The sequence below is a fragment of the Myxine glutinosa genome, chromosome 6 (assembly GCF_964187855.1).
Source record: "Myxine glutinosa chromosome 6, kmMyxGlut1.1, whole genome shotgun sequence".
NCBI classification, from domain to species: Eukaryota; Metazoa; Chordata; class Myxini; order Myxiniformes; family Myxinidae; genus Myxine; species Myxine glutinosa.
This window is the reverse complement of record NC_136266.1, coordinates 152,347,561-152,366,793: the sequence shown is the minus strand read 5'-3', so window position 1 is coordinate 152,366,793 and position 19,233 is coordinate 152,347,561. Positions and strand designations below refer to the sequence as shown.

Here is a 19,233-nt window from a genome sequence, read left to right as displayed (position 1 = left end):
TACCGGGGGTTAAAGTAGGTCGAGGTTTGACCCAACCCAGCCCCCCAAAGTGGAACTACTGGGGGGGTCAAAGGTAAGCGGAAGTGGGGGATCAAATTGGCTTCAGGTTTGATCCCCCAAAATAAATATCTTCTGAAATTGCTCGCCTTATGAGAGGACAAGGTGATGCACCAAAAAATGTTGTTGTGGATGTTCAAAAATATACTTCAAAATCAACTATTAGACTTAAAAATAATTATAAAGTTGATTTCATTTTTGATAATTAATTTTGAGAGTTATTGGGTTTCTCCTCAAAAAGATTGCAATTAGCGGGACGTTTTACAGTGATAATGTTATTCAAATATCGTCAGGTATAAATTCGGTGTTGATTCACTGTGATTTGATTGATGGTGCAACAAATAAATACGATGGTTATTGTGAGGAAATATGAGTTGGGAAAATATAAAATAATTACGAAAGATGGGGATGGGGGATGTTCCTTTCACCGTACTATAAGGGTGGAGGTATGTTTCTTTATAGAGGATACTATAAACCTAAGAGACAGTGGGGTGCAGGACATCAATTTAGAAATAAAGGAGATGGGATAATTGATACTCTAATGGGTATTGGGTCACCTATTCTTAAACATAAAGACCGAATTGGTTCAACCGCTTCTGCCGTGGGAAATGTAGCAGGTGCTACAAAGAGCATAAAAGACGCTCAAAAGGAGTCTTACAAATTACAAGCAATCAAAGAAATTAAGAAAGGCAAAACTCAACTATCTCCACAAGAACGGTAAAAATAATTCAAATACTTGGGTCGGTGTTTCAAAAGTTTTAACAACTTTTTTTTGACGAAATAAATACAAGTGTGGAAGCAATTGATGGTATCTATGATTTGGATGATACAATTATCATCTCAAACTCTACTAAAAAGAAAGACTATTTCAAGGTAAATGCTATAACAGGGACAGACTGGAATTCAAACGGAACAAAAAGTTTTAAAATAAATAATCAGCAAACTTTCTTCAATCTGGCTGATAGTTTCTTGTTGTGTAAATTTAAATTCACTAAGGCTGTGAATAATACTAATGCTACACTTGTAAATGATTTCTTCTGGAAAATGTTTGATCGTGTTCATTTGTCTTTTGTTTGAAGCAGTTGATTATGTTTGCTTCATCTGAAATGATGAAATTTACACTATAATCATTTTGTTGGGGAGGGCAGGAGAGGCAGGAGAGGCAGGAGAGGGGAAGGGGGAGGGATGCGAGAGGTGAGGGAAGAGGGAGGGGAAAGATATACTACATATAATCCTCTTCTGCGAGGACTTTGACAGGTCCCTCCATTTTGGCAGAGGGGGGATGAGAAGGAGAAAAAATTTATCCGTGCAAAGAGTGCTTTAACCTCAGTGTTTCCCAGGTAAAAAAGGAAATTGTTATACCATCTGCCACCATCACCAGGTGGCGCTACATGGTACACATTTACATGGAGAATTTATGCCCCTTTTCCGGTCCCCCATCCCCCGCTTGAAGCCGCGGCCACATAGGCTATGTTACCCCCCAAGACATTTTGTATTTGTACCCCGAGTAAAGTAAAAAAGCATTTATAGCTGGAGTACCCGGCGTTGCTCAAGCGAAAAAGAAACTGACATCTTTGAAATGAGGGCTAATATAATAGAAAAGCAATTACAACCAAATCATTATCCATCACAAATGTCAAATCATAATTTTACCTTTTTGTTGAATATATGCTGGTGAATATGCCGTTCATCACGTTTCTGAGTTAAGTATGATGACGGCCAGGAAGAAGAAGAACCCTTAACTTCGTACACATCTGGAATTGTTTGATTTATTTGTGTTCAAATAATGGTGAATTGTTTTGTATTTATTTGTGTGAATGTGCACTTGTATATAATTTTCACTGTCATTAATCAAAAAGGCTTAGGCATTATATAGCGTTTTTTTTTTTGTTTTTTTTTTTTGAAAATCCAAAAAAACTAACTTAAAAATATATATATTTATATATACTGCCTAAAACACTCACAGGCACTCACTGATGAACCTCTGAAAGTTTGACGAAGATCCGTTCAGCCATCTTTGAGAAAATGGTGACACACACACACACACACACCAACGGCTCTCTTTTATAGTAGATATGTCAACGGGAACAAATGCAGACCTCGGTTATAATAATAATAATAATAATAATAATAATAATAATAATAACAATACATTTATTTTGTATAGCGCTTTTCAAGAAACCCAAAGATGCTTTGACATAGTACGTAAAACAAAGACAAAAATACATAATTAAATAACCAAACAGAAAGGAAGGAGAAGGAGAAGAGACGGTCAGGGGTTGAATGTGGTGTTGAACAGGTGGGTCTTGAGTGATGATTTGAATGTGGTGAGTGAGGAGGAGTCTCTGATGGTTTGAGGTAGTGAGGTCCAGAGTGTGGGAGCAGCGATGGAGAAGGCCCTGTCCCCCCAGGATCTGAGTTTGATTTGGATGGGGGGGGGGGGGGGGACAGGAGGTTGGCAGCAGCAGAGTGGAGGGTGCGGTGGGAGTGTGTCTGGGGAGGAGGTCAGTCAGGTAGGATGGGGCCAGGTTATGGAGGGCTTTGTAGGTCAGGAGGAGGATTTTGTACTGGATTCTCTGGGAGATGGGGAGCCAGTGGAGCTTGTGAAGGACGGGGGTGATGTGGTCCCGGGCCCGGGAGTGGGTGAGTAGACGGGCAGCGGAGTTCTGAATGTATTGAAGTTTATTGATGATATTTGAGGGTGAACCATAGAGGAGGCTGTTGCAGTAGTCCAGACGGGAAGTGATGAAGGCGTGGATGAGAGTTTCTGCAGCTGTGGAGGAGAGGAATGGATGGAGACGGGCGATGTTTTTCAGATGAAAGAAGGCTGTCTTGGTGATCTGTTTAGTGTGTTTGTCGAAGGAGAGGGTTTGGTCAAAGATGGTGCCAAGATTCCGGATGTGAGGGGAGGTGGATACTGGGATACCGTCGATGTTGAGGGTGAAGTTGTGGGTGGATTTGGTGAGCGTTTTTGGTCCAATCATGATTATTTCGGATTTATCACAGTTTAGTTTGAGGAAGTTGATTTGAAGCCAGGGTTTTATTTCAGTGATGCAGTTTGTCAGGATAGAGTGGGTGACGGTGGAAATTGACTTGGTGGAAATGAAAAGCTGGATGTCATCGGCAAAGCAGTGGAATTGGAGACCATGACGACGGATTAAGTGACCAAGGGGGAACAGGTACAGGATGAAGAGGAGGGGACCGAGAACTGAACCTTGGGGGAGGGGAGCGGTGGGGGATTTGCAGTTGTTGATGGAGATGAACTGGTGCCTGTCAGAGAGATATGATTTGATCCAAGAAAGGGCAGTGACAGTGATGTTAAAGGTGGTTTCAAGTCGGGTAAGGAGGATGATGTGATTGATGGTGTCAAAGGCGGCGCTGAGGTCGAGAAGGATGAGAATGTTGAGGTTACCGGCGTCGGAGGAAAGGAGAAGGTCGTTGGTGATTTTGAGGAGTGCAGTTTCCGTACTGTGGTTGAGGCGGAAGCCGGATTGGAATGTTTCATACAGGTTATTGGCAGAGAGGTGATGTTTGAGTTGAGTGGCTGCAGCGCGTTCCAAAACTTTTGACAGAAAGGGTAGGTTGGAGATGGGTCTGAAGTTATTTGGGGTGTCAGGGTGGAGTCCAGGTTTTTTCAGAATGGGGGTGACAGCAGCGATTTTGAGGGATGGTGGGACGATGCCAGTAGACAGGGAGGAGTTTATCGTTGCAGTGATAAGTGGAGAGAGAGCAGGAAGGCAAGCCTTAACAAAGCTGGAGGGGATGGGGTCCAGAGTGCAGGTGGCAGTTTTCATTCCTGTGAGGAGTTCAGAGAGGTCAGTAGGGGAGACTGGGGAAAGCTGAGATAGGGGTTGGCAGGATAAGGGGGGGGGGCAGATGGTTTGAGGGGGAGCAGGTGCGGTGGTGGTTAAGCTGCTGTAGATGTTGTCTATCTTGCTTTGGAAGAATGAAAGGAAAGAAATGCAGTTGTCGACTGTGAATGACTGGGTGGAGGTATCCAGGGGGTTGAGGAGTTCGTTTATTGTGGAGAAGTGCTTTTGGGTTTCCGGAGCCAGAGTGGATTATTTGAGAGTAGTAGGTGGAGCGGGCGCGGGAGAGGGCATCTTTGTAGTGCTGCAGGTGATCTTTGTAGGCTTGGGAGTGGATTGTGAGACCTGTTTTATTACGGAATCTTTCAAGTTGGTGGGCACGGGTTTTCATCAGGCGGAGTTCAGGGGTAAACCAGGGAGCAGAATGGGTGAAGGAAACTGTGTTGGTTTTTATAGGCGCAAGCTGGTCGAGGCAGGAGGAGAGAGTGTGGTTGTTGTAGTCAGTGAGGTCAGAGGGGCTGTGCAAATCAACGACGGGAGAGGTGGACATTTTTTCGGAGAGGGAAGATGAGAATGAGGTAGGTGAAAGAGAGTTTAGCTTGCGCAAGTTGATTATGCGTTTTTGCCTTGGTGCTGGGGTGGGAATGTTGATGGTCATAGTGATGGCTAAGTGATCGGAGAGGGTGAGGTCAGAGCCAGAGAGATGGTGTAGATTTAGTCCAATAGAACAGACAAGGTCCAGAATGTGACCACGGTTATGGGTGGGAAAGTTGACATGTTGAGTGAGGTTAAAGCAATTAAGAATATCAATGAAGTCAGCGGTTATTGTGGAGTCCATGTGGATATTGAAATCACCGAGGAGGAGGGTTGAGGGGGAGGAGGAACAGATCTGGGTCAGAAAGTAAGAGAAGTCAGACAGGAATGATGGGTGTGGTTTGGGAGGGCGGTAGACAACTGCCATGACTGACTGTGTGTGACCAGAAAGTTTAAAAGCCAGGTGTTCAAATGAAGGAGCAGATGATATGGAGATGAGGCTGGTCTTGATGTCCTGTTGGTGTATTACAGCAATTCCACCACCTCGGCCCTCCCAGCGTGGTTCATTGATGTATGAGTAACCATTGGGTGTAGTGAGGTTGAGTGAGAGGTAGTCCAGAGGTTATAGTCAAAGAAAGTCAATCTATAACGATGAAACAAAAACAGAAAATAATTTATCATAGCAGATCCCCTTAAGGGCATATTTGGATGTTGTGATTGTGAGAAAGTTCTGTTTGGACTTAAAATTAGATTTCAACTACAAAGGAATGATAATGTAAATAGCTTTTTGGTGTTGCCAATGCTTTCGGTGACAATAATAGATTTGTTATTCGTGAGATGTGTTGGTATACACAAAGAATTAAGTTAAGCACCCCCCCCCCCGTTTTTTTACAACCTCGCACATTACAAGTTTGTTGTCGTCAAAACAGTGTAATATACCCATGATATTGCTATATTTTCTGGAGAAGTGATATTATGGTCACAGAAAAACATAACAATCATGCCGTTTTCAATATTTTATTCTGAATAATTTAAGGTGAAATTTTTTGGGAATTTTAGGCATATTTTCACCTCAATTTAAGTATGGAGCTATAGGTCCATCACGGACAGTGTGGATGACGTTTATGTTTTCTAACGTACAGTCATTGTTCTGAGAAGACCTCTAGCGATCTTTGCGTCAATAACGTGTGTAGGACCCACGTGATCGTGCTGCACGAGCGATGGGCGTCACAGATGAGTGCACTCATCTGCATTTCATCAATGGATAATTGCTAATGTCATACCAATCATTATTTGATCTCACATACCTTAGAATATATGCCAATGTATACATATACACAAAGAATATATATTAGGGGGTGCTTACTTTAATTCGTTGTGTAGGGGTGCTTAACTTAATTCTTTGTGTATATATTATCGAATATACTCCTAATCTTAAAACAGAAGAGACGTTGAATAAAAGACTTTACTCAAAGAAACCACGAAATATATCATACCTTAAAATAAGATTCCAACACGTTAAACTGAACCAAACTACCGAACGTGGAATTTGGGTGTTCTGGAAGGAAGGCCACGATACCTATGGCTCATTTTTAAGAAACCAGATGGAGATGATAGTACTGATAAGAATAATGCATTGAGTGATAATGCTGAGGTGAAACAACTTCGAATTTGTCTGGATGGAACATTTTACCCGCGAGATAGATTGGAAATTGATTGGGAAAAAAATGATTATGCAGCAGCCTACAAGTCTTACCAAAAGGTGTGTGAAAGCAACGGTGATAAAGATCCCATTTTGGATATGGTTGCGGTTAAAAAAAAACTTTATACAATTGATGCAATTTTCTTGAGTTCTCAAAAGGAAACTGTAAAATCTAATAGAGTGGATACTTCCCTATACATTGAAAGAGGAGAGAGGGAATAGGTTGATCCATATTGTTTGCTTTTGGAAGAAACAGAATTACAGATTAACACAGATAATGGTGTTGTGATCAATATCACATAGATTTTTTCTCATATATAAATGAGTAGTAAAGAACCAACTGGAGTATATTTTAATCAAATCAATCTTAATGAACTATTATCTTGTATTCAAAGTCAAAAGCCTTCTATTATTAATGTTAATACAATTCAAAGAAAAGGAACAGTAAGAATTGATGTTTTACTCACGAGAGAGCAGATGAAAACCTTAAATGATATTGGCTCACTTAAAATTAAAATGTCAAAACATATGTTAAAGAAATATTCAACAAGGGAAACGAGTTGAGGATTTCTTCCATTTCTAATTCCTTTATTTGTTGGTTTAAGTTTGGTGGGAGCATTGACGGGTGGTATTTCAGGAGCAGTAAAAACTGCTAATGAAAGGAAGCCTCAAATGCAGGCTCAAAAAGAGTTGGAAAGACATAACAAGGAGTTGGAGAAACAAATTTGTGGAAGTGGTGTAATTGCAGATTTTGCTGAAAAATTTGAAAGCCTCTAAAGCAAGATTGTTCGTTGGAGACGTGCTTTCTTCTATTGCACAGGCAGGTGGCATGGGTAATTTTTCTTTTCATTTCAAATTGATGCAAAAGTTTCGTTTTCAGTACCAATTTGAAGGTAAGGGCCTATAGAACAATTTTGGTTCGAGTGTCAAGCACTCAGATAAAAAAATGGGGCTTCTGTGGACTTGGGTGGACACCCCCCCCCCACCCCCCCCCCCCCCCCCCCCGAACCTCCTACCGGCAAATGCGAAATATGGAAACTTATAACCTTTGATTGGATGATCCGATCTGAACATATGAGGTATGTATGGATTCAGGCTCAGGAGTAGCAACTTGTATTTCAAGCATATTGCCCAAAGAAGCAATAATTTTGCCGGTATGGGCGCATATCCACAAAAGAGACCAAGGGTCATCGGCCCAGTAAGCTCAAACATGTTTAAAAAAAAAAAAAAACTGGACAATTATACTCGGACCCAATGATATAGTGACATTTTTATCTATCTTTTAACTGTGCAACAACATGGTGGTGAGTAACTGCTTAGACAATTGCTTGAATAACTCCTTGAACAATCTTATTATAATTCACCAAATGTCCGTCTGTCTGTCCGTTAGAAGGTACCGCAAAAACAGCTCAACCGATCGCAACGATATTTTGGGTGGGTAATCCTGGGACCCCCTGGAGTAAAATAGGCTGTATTGTTTTTCCAAGTTTTCCAATTTTCCAGTTTTTCCAAACACGATGGAATAATATTTACCGATGTGAACAGTGATGTGGCTTTTATTGAAATTCTACAAATACTGTTTAGATTGTGATGAGAATTACGAACCTGCAGCGAATCCGGAAGTGAACAGATGACGGCAATGTGCGGGTTTCATAATATCCCAATCCAACCGTCATTCAATTGTCATGTTAAATCGTTAAACGCTAATCGTGTTAATTGTTTTGTTAAAGTATCAAATGATGATTGGAATTGAGTGAATACAATTCCGATTTTGAATTCCTAATTGTGTTCACCCAACCGTACGGAACTTCACATCAGGATTTAAATATTTGTTTGTCACGAATGTTGTTAAAAGTTTATTTTTTATATTAATGTTATTTAATTTGTGATTGGAGTTATGCTGTTTGGAATGAAAATAGAGATATTGTGTTCCAGTGAATAATGAAATGCCGTGACGGTTTCTACTTTCTAAACGTGAATTCGCGGATTGCCATATGCAGATTCCTCATTGACTGGGTAAAGAACAAACGTGCCCGTTTGTTTGCGAACGCGTACGTTTTTCATGGAAGTACTTAACGAACTTGCTGTCCATGTCTGACGTGCGACTGAAGGTGCTAAAGTAATGTGGAATTTATTGGTTTCATGCTTTAGCATTCGCCGTTTCTGCATTGTCTGTTTGCTTCTGGCCTCCCACCCGTACGTAGCACGAGTACCTCACTCGTATGAAAAATTCACACAACTCGGTTCTCAACAATGGGTATCTTTAATTAAGGACATTGTAGATAATTACAATAATCCAGTTCATTCATCAGCAAAATCAAAACGATCGGAAACATTTACAAAATTAGAATACGAAAAAGAGATTCATTTGAGGAATCCAAAGTTCAAAGTTGGTGATATTGCAAGAATATATCTGATGGAAAAGCCATTTTGAGAAAGGTTGTACAAAGAGATGGAACAAGGATGGAACAAAGAGATGGAAGGTATAAAACACAAGGGGACCAAGGACTTCCAGGACAGAAGCTAGTATTTCAAAACAAACAAAAAAAGCATAGGATTTTGGGTGAAATTAGCGGGGGTAGAAAAGATCAAGGTTTTGGATGGGGGAAGATAAGAGATGGTTGTGAACAGCTGTTTTAAAGACCTGGAGGGTGGAGTGGGATTGAAGAGAGTGAGGGAGTTTGTTCCAGAGGGGGGAGAAAAGAGGAATGAAGGAGTGAAGGTGAGCAGAAAGTCTTTATTTTGGCAGTTTAACCATAAGAGGGTTGCAGGCAGATCTTGTGCGACCTGTAGGAATATTGGGGGACAGAGCCCAGAGAGAGCTGGGGGGGGGGGGGGCAAGGCCAGAGAGGAGTCGGTAGAAGACGGAAAGACCACCAATCTGCCTGCGGTGAGTGAGTGAAAGGCCCTTGGAGTTAGCTTCATCGCGGGAGATTCTAATGATTCTGAACGCTTTGGTTTCAACAGCGTGAAGACGAGCTAGGTGTGAGGCAGGAGCACCAGACCAGAGGGGAGAGCAGTATTCCATAGAGCTGCGGATGAAAGCCTTGCAGGGGGTGAGGAGCTCAGGTGTACCAAGGAAGGACTTCGCACGACGGAGGATGCCCAGTCGGCGACTGGCTTTGGAGGCTAGATTTGAAATGTGGTTTTCCCAGGAAAGATCATGGCAGATAGTGAGACCCAAAAGCTTGAGTGACAGAACTTCTTGGAGAGGATTATTCAGAAAGTGGATGGGAGGGTTGTCCAGTCGGTCTTTTCGGAGAGACATCGTAAGAGTGTGAGATTTGTCAGGATTGAAAGACATGTTCGACTTGTTTGCCCAGTCTGTGATTTTGTCCAGGTCTGCAGAGAGTGAGGAGGCTGCAGACTGCCGATCTGAGGTATGAGGAATGGAGTGACAGAGAGTAGAGTCGTCAGCAAAGAGATAGAGGATTTTCAAGAGAGTCAGAGAGATCATTGATGAAGACCAGAAAAAGCACAGGGCCCAGAACACTGCCTTGGGGAACTCCAGCCTGAACAGGAAGAGGAGATGAGAGAAACCCATTCAGGGCCACACGTTGTCTACGACTAGAGAGGAAGTCCTTACTCAAAGTTGATAAAACTTATGTGCTTGACCTGCAAATGTCCTCGATAAACTACTATGAGAGTACGAAAAGATACCCCAACCTTTGTTTTGTATCAGTGGGTCATGCCGACATTTTTTATCCGCGTCATCCCGACGTTAGTACGGAGAGTCGAGCGTGCCACTTACCACTTGGTTGTCTGTTTTTTTGTTTGTTTTGTTTGTTTTTTGATCTCCCCACAGGTTTGTTTTTTTGTTACCATTATTATTTCTTATTTTGTGTATATGAGTGAGTGAGTGGGTGAGGGAGTGTGGTTTTGCATGAATTAATTTTTGCATGAGTGTGTGCTTTTGTTTGTTGAGTGGTGTATGATGTAAGGGTAGGTGGTTGGTTGGTTGGTGTTGTGTATGTGTGTGTATGGGTGTTTATGTGTGTGTATGAATGATCTGGTGTGTTTTGTTGGTGAGTGGTGAAGGGCATAAAGGTGGGTGTTTGAGTGTTCCACCATGTTTGTTTGGTGCTGTGGATTGATTCTGGATGTGGAGATGTTGTTGTTGTTGTTGTTCGCACTGGCTGGGGGTGGGGGTATGTATGCATCCAGGTGCAGTTGCTGCATGTGGATGTGTATGTGCCCTTGCTGGCTCACCTTAGCTGACCGGTTCGAGGTTGAAGGGCCGAAACGGGATGATGCTGAGGACCTCGACTGAGGACCTGGTCAGTGCCGCACACTTGTGACCAGGTGTGTTTTGAACTTTTATATATATATATATATATATATATATATATATATATGAATGAATGAATGATCGTTTTTAAGGCCATTTTCCCCGCTAGAGCGGGGGTTAGCCTTGCGGGCCCCATGACAATCATGGTTCCCTGTTTGAGGTAATGTTTTTATAGCCGGATGCCCTTCCTGACGCCAACCCTTAGTCGCCTCTTACGATTCGCAGGGATACGGTGTACCTATTCTAAACCGGGGTACACACATACACACATACACACATATATATATATATATATATATATATATATATATATATATATATATATATATAGCTATATATCTATCTATCTATCTATCTATATATATATATATATATATATATATATATATATATATATATATATATATATATATATATATATATATATATATATATATATATATATACAGTGAAACCTTGACTTACGAGTTTAATTCGTTCTGTGACCGAGCTCGTAACTCAATTTGCTCGTTTCTCAAATTAAATTTCCCCATTAAAATGCATTGAAATGCTATTAATCCGTTCCAGCCCCCCTAAAACCACACCAATTTTTTTTTAAATATACAGTATATATAAAAATATCTCGCGCTTTATATTTCACCTGTATGCAACATACAAGTTGGCAGGATGGCCTGGACTGGAGGTACGCACACTTGACTCTAAACTGTCCAGCCTGGGTTTGAATCCCAACCCAGCTATAACCTGTCATGGGTGAATCACAGGCAGGGCGATTCATCAATGTGTGTACCGCTAAACTGGGCGCCCCGTTTGCGTCCCATTAGTTGTTGGATGTTAAGGATCTCACCGTGTTTTCCACAAAGAGAAGGCGAGCTATCGCCGGCACTCTGAACAAGTTGTGGCCTGGCATGCTCTTCTCCTCTGCCGTTATATACGTCCTCCTCGGCATCTTTTTCCAGAAGAGCCCTGTCTCGTCACAGTTGAAGATTTGCTGGGGGATGTATCGTTCGGCTTCTATCAGTTCGGCAAAAGTTATAATAAAATCTTCAGCTGCCTTCACATCCGAGCTTGCTGCCTCACCATGCCTGACGACGGAGTGAATGCCGGTCCTCTTCTTAAAATTATCAAACCATCCCCGACTGGCTTTGAATGACTCTTCCGATGCCTCGTCCGTTGATGTTCCCGCCGCCTGCTGCACCAAATCCCCGTAAATGTCTCGGGCCTTCTCACACATGATGTTCTCGGTCACGGTATCTCCTGCGAGCTGCTTCTCCGTCAACCACACAAACAACAACTTCTCCATCTCTTCATGGATAGAGGTCCGGAGCTTTGAAATAATCGTAACGCCCTTGGCTGGCGTTGTAGCCTTTATCGACTCCTTCTGCTTCAAAATCGTACATATCGTAGAAGTACTACGATCGTACTGCCTCACCAAGTCGACAACACGCACACCTCGCTCATGTTTTTCGACGATTGCGTGTTTTATATCCAAGCACATCATCCTCTTCTTCTTCTCAGTACTGCCCTTGGCACTCAATTTCTTAGGACCCATGGTTAAAACCAAGAAATTTTCCAAAATAACCAAAATGCGAAAACAAAGCAGCAGCGATATACGGCAGAGATGCTTGCACGGCAAGATAACCACGTGACCGGAACCCACCTGGTGGCGGGTGGTGTAAGCTCGTAACTCAGATCTCGGCTCGCATCTCAAAGCAATAAACCGCCCGAGCGACGGCTCGTATCTCGGAAAACTCGTAAGTTGCTGCACTCGTAAGTCAAGGTTTCACTGTATATCTATATATATTGTTGCGGATATGAGATTGGCCTCCATCCATATCCGCTTGTACATATTCCCCTATTTCCCCAATACTTCCCAACTATCCCCAATCCCCCATTCCCTAGTCCCATTTTCTGTAAACAACACTCTGTAGACCCGACCTTCCCCTATTTCCCCCATTAAATGTCGCATCCAGGTCCACCGCATCTCACGTAGACAACTATAGGACATCTTGCTAGTTATTCTTAGTCTATGTCAGTTAAGGACTTGTTTCCATTAATTCTGACTCTTCGTTGCACCAGAATGTGATTGTATGGCACCGTTAGGAAGTTTAGGACCTCCCAATACCTCCGCGCAGCTCTTCCTCATGGTACAACAACAACAACAGCAACAACAACGGCGGCGGCGCGGGGAGTGTTCGTCCTCACTCCGGCTTGGTTAGCCGCCATCGAACATGTGCTCCGACGGGGTTACCACGTAGGGGCTCGCTGTCGGCTCCTCGTCAAGGGCGGAGCCCGGTAACCCCCCGCACCCAATAGAAGCGGCGGACCGATTCCATCTGGGGCGGAGCCAACGAGCCGAGGGCGTGTCACTCCCCGCTGAGCATGCGCAGGAAGAGGGAGGTGACGTGAGATGCGCGGAGAGCTGAAGGAGAAAGGACGCACCCTCCGAGCGCTGAGACCTCCCAAAGACTGAGCTGTATCCTGTCCCTGAGCCAAGGTGCACCTTCTGCTATCAACCGACCTGTCCTTCCTTGCCAGGATGACAGGATGACAGGCTGAGTCAACCCCCCTGGCGTTAATTCGGCGATTGACCGGGATTCGAACCCAGGATCCTAGGATCCTAAGCCGGCACCCTAGCCGCTAGCCCAACACCAGGGACTAAAGCTTGTGATAAATGGACGAATATTTCCAGATGTGCATCTCATGGTCTTACCAGCATTATGTGCAGATGTTTTGCTAGGACATGATTTTCTTAAGCGACATGGACGGTTGGAAATGGAATTTGGTGGTACTGACGCGCTTGCTGTGTGCGCTTTTGCAGGGATGGAAATTGAGCCGCTGTTGCTGTTCCCCAATATGACCACGGACTGCACACCTGTAGCGGTAAAATCGCGACGCGACTCACGAGCTGACGCGCAATTCATTGCGGAAGAAACGGCCCAGCTCTTAAAGGAAGGTATCATAGAACTGAGTCGGTCGCCGTGGCGGGCCCAGTTCTTGGTGGTACGAAGTGAAGCGCATCGCAAACGCATGGTAATCGACTATTCGCAGACGATTAATCGATTTACACAGCTGGACGCCTACCCCCTTCCGGGGATGGACTCCCTGGTTCGACAGGTGGCCCAGTACTCGGTCTATAGCACTCTCGATCTGCGTAGTGCATATCATCAAATCCCCATCTCCGAGGCCGACCGCATCTATAACCGCGTTTGAATCCGGTCAAAGGTTATACCAGTTCACCCAGCTACCTTTCGGGGTCACGAACGGGGTTGCGTTTTTTCAGAGGGCTATGGACGACCTCATCGCTAAGGAGAACTTGACCGACGTCTTTGTATATCTGGACAATCTTACGGTTTGCGGGCATGACCAGGAGCATCATGATGCAAATCTGAAGCGCTTCCTCGAGGTCGTGCAGAGGTATTGCCTAACCATGAATGAGGCTATGTGTCGTTACTCCGTGCGCACGATAGATCTTCTGGGGTACACCGTGACCCACCGCTCTGTTGCTCCGGATAAGGAGCGTCTGCGACCCTTGCTCGATATGGCCCCGCCCTGCGATCGAGCTTCGCTGAAGCGTGCTCTCGGGCTGTTCGCCCATTATTCTAAGTGGGTGCAAAATTTCTCCGTGAAACTCCGCCCACTTGTGGCCTGTGAAGCGTTCCCCATGAGCCCTGATGCCAAGGCTGCTTTTCATGGCCTTAAGTCCGACATCGCTGGGGCCGCTGTGGCGACGATTGACGATATAAATCTTTCGTTTTGGAAAGTGATGCCTCGGATCATGCGATAGCAGTGACTCTCCCGGGGGGGGGGGGGGGGCGCCCTGTGGCTTTCTTTTCGCGGACTCTCACCTCCGCTGAGCGGAGACATTCACCTGTTGAAAAGGAAGCGTACGCGATCGAGTCGATTCGGCATTGGCGTCCCTACTTGCTCGGACGATGCTTCCAAATCATCACGGACCAACAGAGCGTTGCGTTTATGTACGACACCCTGCATGCTCAACGCATTAAGAACGAGAAAATCACTTGCTGGCGTAGCGAACTCGCCGACTTCTGCTACACCATCAAATATCGCCCGGGGAGGGATAACCTGGTTGCCGACGCCTTATCGCGGCCGGCAACGTGTACGGGCCTCATGGATAACCTGGTTGCCAACACCTTACCGCGGCCGGCAACGTGTGCGGGCCTCATATCCTTGGAGGGTCTGCGCGCTTTGCACGACACTCTGTGTCATCCTGGGGTGACGCGTTTCGCTCATTTTGTGCGTTGTCGTAATCTGCCATACTCGGTTGAGGACATTCGCCAGGTCTGTCGTTACTGTACTGTTTGTGCTGAACTCAAACCGCGTTTTTACAACCCTCCCATGGGGACGCGGGTCAGAGCTACTAGGCCGTGGGAGAGAATGGCGATGGACTTCAAAGGGCCGCTGCCAGCATCGGGTAACTCTCGTTATCTGCTCACTATCGTTGATGAATACTCGCGATTCCCTTTCGCTTTCACGTGCGCAGATATGACGGCCGCCACGGTTATACGGTGTCTGCTGAACTTGTTGTCTATGTTTGGGAATCCGGCCTACGTGCATACTGATCGGGGTGCGGTGTTCCTGTCCCAGGAAGTGAGGAGCTTCTTACTTCAGCATAATGTTGCTTCTAGCTATACCACCCCGTATAGACCACAGGCAAATGGGCAGGTCGAACGCTTCAATGGGATTATATGGAGGGCCGTCACGCTAAGCCTTAGGTCCCTCGGCCGAGGCCTAGATAAATGGGCTTGGTCGTTACCTGCGGCGTTGAACTCAATCAGGGCTTTACTATGTACAGCCACCAACCAGACTCCTCACGAACGGATGTTTCATCACCCAAGGAGCTCGTGTAGTATCCGATCTTTACCTAGTTGGCTCGCTGAGCCGGGGCCGGCCTACCTCAAACGTGCAGTTCGCACGAGCAAGTATGATCCCCTAGTGGATATGGTGCAGGTACTGCAGGCTAATCCCGAGCATGCTCGCGTGATGATGGCTGATGGACATGAGTCCACTGTCTCCGTACACCACCTGGCCCCTTGCGGGGCCATCGACCCTTACGGGGACATCGACGAACCGATTTACGAGTCCATGGACTCTCCCGTGGCTCCGCCTATGGAGCATCTGCCGTCCCTTCCGTCGCCAGATACACCCCTGCCTGTAGGCACTGTGGTGCCCCCTCCGACGCCTGCCTCAAGCGGCTACTCTGGTGCGGGGGACTCTGGGCTTGGGGATGTAGTACCCGGTATCTTCCGGACTCGTGCTGGCAGGGAAATTCGCCGCCCTGACCGCTACGGATGGACCAACTGACATGGACTGACATCGCTACTCTACTAATGCTGTCGCGTGCTTGATTCCTGCCTTGCGGAAGTGTAGTTCTAACGGCGGGGAGAATGTAATGAAAATGTGTCTAAGTTGAACCCAGGTGTGATGCTTGCTTGAACCACTGAGAGGCGTCGATAAGAACTCAGACGACTGCTGCTCCGGGACACTCCTGCGACAATTAATCTAGGACATGTAGACTCGGATGGTGCGTATATGTAGATAATCTCGGCTTGCTTGCATTGATTGATATTATTGATCCTTTCTATATGATTCCATGATCCTGATATATATTGTTGCGGATATGGGATTTGGCCTCCATCCATATCCGCTTGTAAATATTCCCCTATTTCCCCAATACTCCCCAACTATCCCCAATCCCCCATTCCCTAGTCCCATTGTCTGTAAACAACACTCTGTAGAACCGACCTTCCCCTTTTTCCCCCATTAAATGTCGTGCCCAGGTTCACCGCATCTCACGTAGACAACTATAGGACCTCTTGCTAGTTATTCTTAGTCTATGTCAGTTAAGGACTCGTTTCCATTAATTCTGACTCTTCGTTGCACCAGAATGTGATTGTATGGCACCAGTAGTGAGTTTAGGACCTCCCCATACCTCCTCCCATCTTCCTCATGAAACTACAACAACAACAACAGCGCGCGGGGAGTGTGCGTCCTCACTCCGGCTCGGTTAGCCGCCATTGCCCATGTGCTCCAGGTTACCTCCAGGTTACGGGGTTACCACGAAGGGGCTGACTGTCAGCTCCTCGTCAAGGGCGGAGCCCGGTAACCCCCCCGCACCCAATAAGAAGCGGCGGGCCGATCCATCTGGGGCGGAGCTAACGAGCCGAGGGCGTGTCACTCCCCGCTGGATATACGCAGCGACTTACCGGAGGTGACGTCAGATGCGCCCCCAGCTTGAGGAGAAACAGACGCCACCTCCAGCGCGACGATACCTCCCCGAATATCTGGACCGGACCGTGTGGATCCTGTCCCTGAGCCAAGGTGCACCTTGTGCTATCCATCGACTACCTGCCCTTCCTTGCCATCAATCCCTGTGTGAGTCAGTCTTGTCCCGTTTATCTGTGGTCTGTCGGGGCTAATATAAGACCGTATTTAAGTGCCCACCTTCCTATGCTGTACCTCTTGTCCTTGTAATCTAAACGTTCTGCATACAAATATTATAACCTCCTCCGGAGGTCTTGAGAACTGTACCCCTGGTGTCGTGTCGTTTAACCCAGCCGTTGTGTCCTTTCCTTAATTGATTTAGCATAGCGCGATTTGGCCAACGTTCGAGTGGAATCGGGTAAACTGTGCAGACGCGGTCATACCAAACCGCTCGGTAAACTAACATCCAAGACCGCGTCTGTAACAATATATTGCATGATTGTATTTTACAGGATGTTGCCAGAGATCAGATTGTCATTAAACCTACCTACAGGACAATGTCGTGCAATTGATTGATTTCCATTACACAACAGATCATCAATGAGATTAAGGCGGCGACTTTCGGCTCGTTTTCTTTTCAACTTGATGAATCGACCGATGTTAGTTCCTGCTCCCAGCTACTGGCATTCGTTCGCTATGTCAAGGGAGATGATATCAAGGAAGAATTCTGAACACAGAGCCACAGAATAATTCAGCAGAACCAGCTGAACCTCAAGCTCCAAGGAAGAGCGACTAATATTATTCTTTTCCACGATCATCTCAGAGGATTTGTTGCCAAGCTCCAAAACTGGTGCAGGAAAGTGAACACAGGAAACATTGCTATGTTCGAAAGAATGTCTGAATTGCAAGACAGCATGGGAAAAGAGCTTCATCCTGTACTGAAAAATGACATTCTTGAGCATCTGCAGTCACTGGAGCTAGAATTTCATAAGTATTTTCCTGATTTCGACGACAATGAGGCAAAAATTGTGAGGAATCCTTTTTCCGTCAACCTTTGCATGGAGAGCATGTCGGAGGCAATGCAAGATGAATTCCTGGATCTCCGAAACGATTCATTTGCCAAAGACACATTCAACTTCAACCTCCGCTTCCGGTCTTGCCGGCGAGGTTTCGTTTATTCGCAGCTCTCCATCGAAATCAAAGTTAAGTAATTGTTCCCATTTGTATTTTCGTTATAACTGTATTTATTTTATGGTGTGTGTACGTATATTGTGTCCCGAGAAAGATTTTCGGTGCAAATCTCTCATACCTGTCGAGAAAATCGTGTTAATTCGTGCCGTATCTTTTGAGGCCTTGTACAGTGTACAACCTTGAGGCTTTGTTTTTCTCTCAGCGGTCCGTCGTTTGTGCTCCAATAACTTTCGTTCTCTGCTTTTCCCAGTCTTTTCACCCCATAGCCTACTTCCTTGTGTAAATCTCAACTAAAAAAAAAACAAAAAAAAAACATTTCCTTCTCTGTTCTTATTCTTTGTTCTCATTCGTTTATTCGTTCTTATTCGTTCGTTTGTTCTTCGACCACGTGTTTCTCCCCCATTTCCCCAGATAGTTTTCACTGTTATTAACCTTCAATGTTTACACTTTCCCCTCAAGTTCTGTATTCCGTCGTATATTATTACACCGTTTTCTTCTTCTTCTTTAAAAGGCTGCTTTCGACTTGCTCACCAAATCTATTCATCCCAAAAAAAAATTCCATCTCTTATAGTGCCTTTTTTCTACATTCCCTGAACTCCATCCTCCATCCAGCGGCCTTAAACGTATTTTTGACTCGAAGGTCACAAGAAACTCATTTTGCAATAAATGTTCGTTTCCCATTAATCGTACACTTTCTAAATTCCAATCTCACCCCTCCCCTCCAAATCTTCCCCATAACCCCTCCCCTCCAAATCTTCCCAATCACCCCTCCCCTCCAAATCTTCCCCATAACCCCTTCCCTCCAAATCTTCCCCATCACCCCTCCCCTCCAAATCTTCCACATCACCCATCCCTTTCAAATCTTCCCCCTTTCCCCTCCCCTCCTAATCCTCCCCATCACCCATCCCTTTCAAAACTCCCCCCTTGCCCCCTCCCCTCCAAGACTCCCCCTCGCCCCTCCCCTCCAAGACTCCCCCTCGCCCCTCCCCTCCTAGACTCCTCCCTCACCCCTCCCCTCCAAATCTCCACCATATCCCATCCCTTTCAAAACTCCCCCCTTGCCCCCTCCCTCCTAAACTACCCCCTCACCCCTCCCCTCCAAGACTCCCCCTCGCCCCTCCCCTCCTAAACTCCCCCCTCACCCTCCCCCTTCAAATCTCCCCACCCTCATTTCTTCTCAATTTCCCCCTCACTCCCCCTCCTCAAAGCGTCCTCCCCGCTTCTTCCCCCTTCCAACTCTCACCTCAAGCTCCCCCAACCTTCTGCCTCGCTCTTCCCCCTCCTCAAATAACACCTCATTGTGCCTCACCCAATCATCGTCAAACCTTTTGTCCGCCCCATCCTTCCCTTTCTTGTAACTCTTCTGTAATCTCTGACACACGATCAACTGCTCTTCCTACATCCCCCTCTCACCCTTCATCTGACCCTAC

General features: G+C 45.5%; 1 protein-coding gene across 5 annotated transcripts in view; it reads left to right on the top strand.

Moving 5' to 3' along the window:
- The window catches only part of LOC137428882 (uncharacterized), a 40,389-nt gene that overhangs the window by 8,506 nt on the left and 12,650 nt on the right, over positions 1-19,233 (top strand). The gene's annotated exons all lie outside the window — the stretch shown is intronic.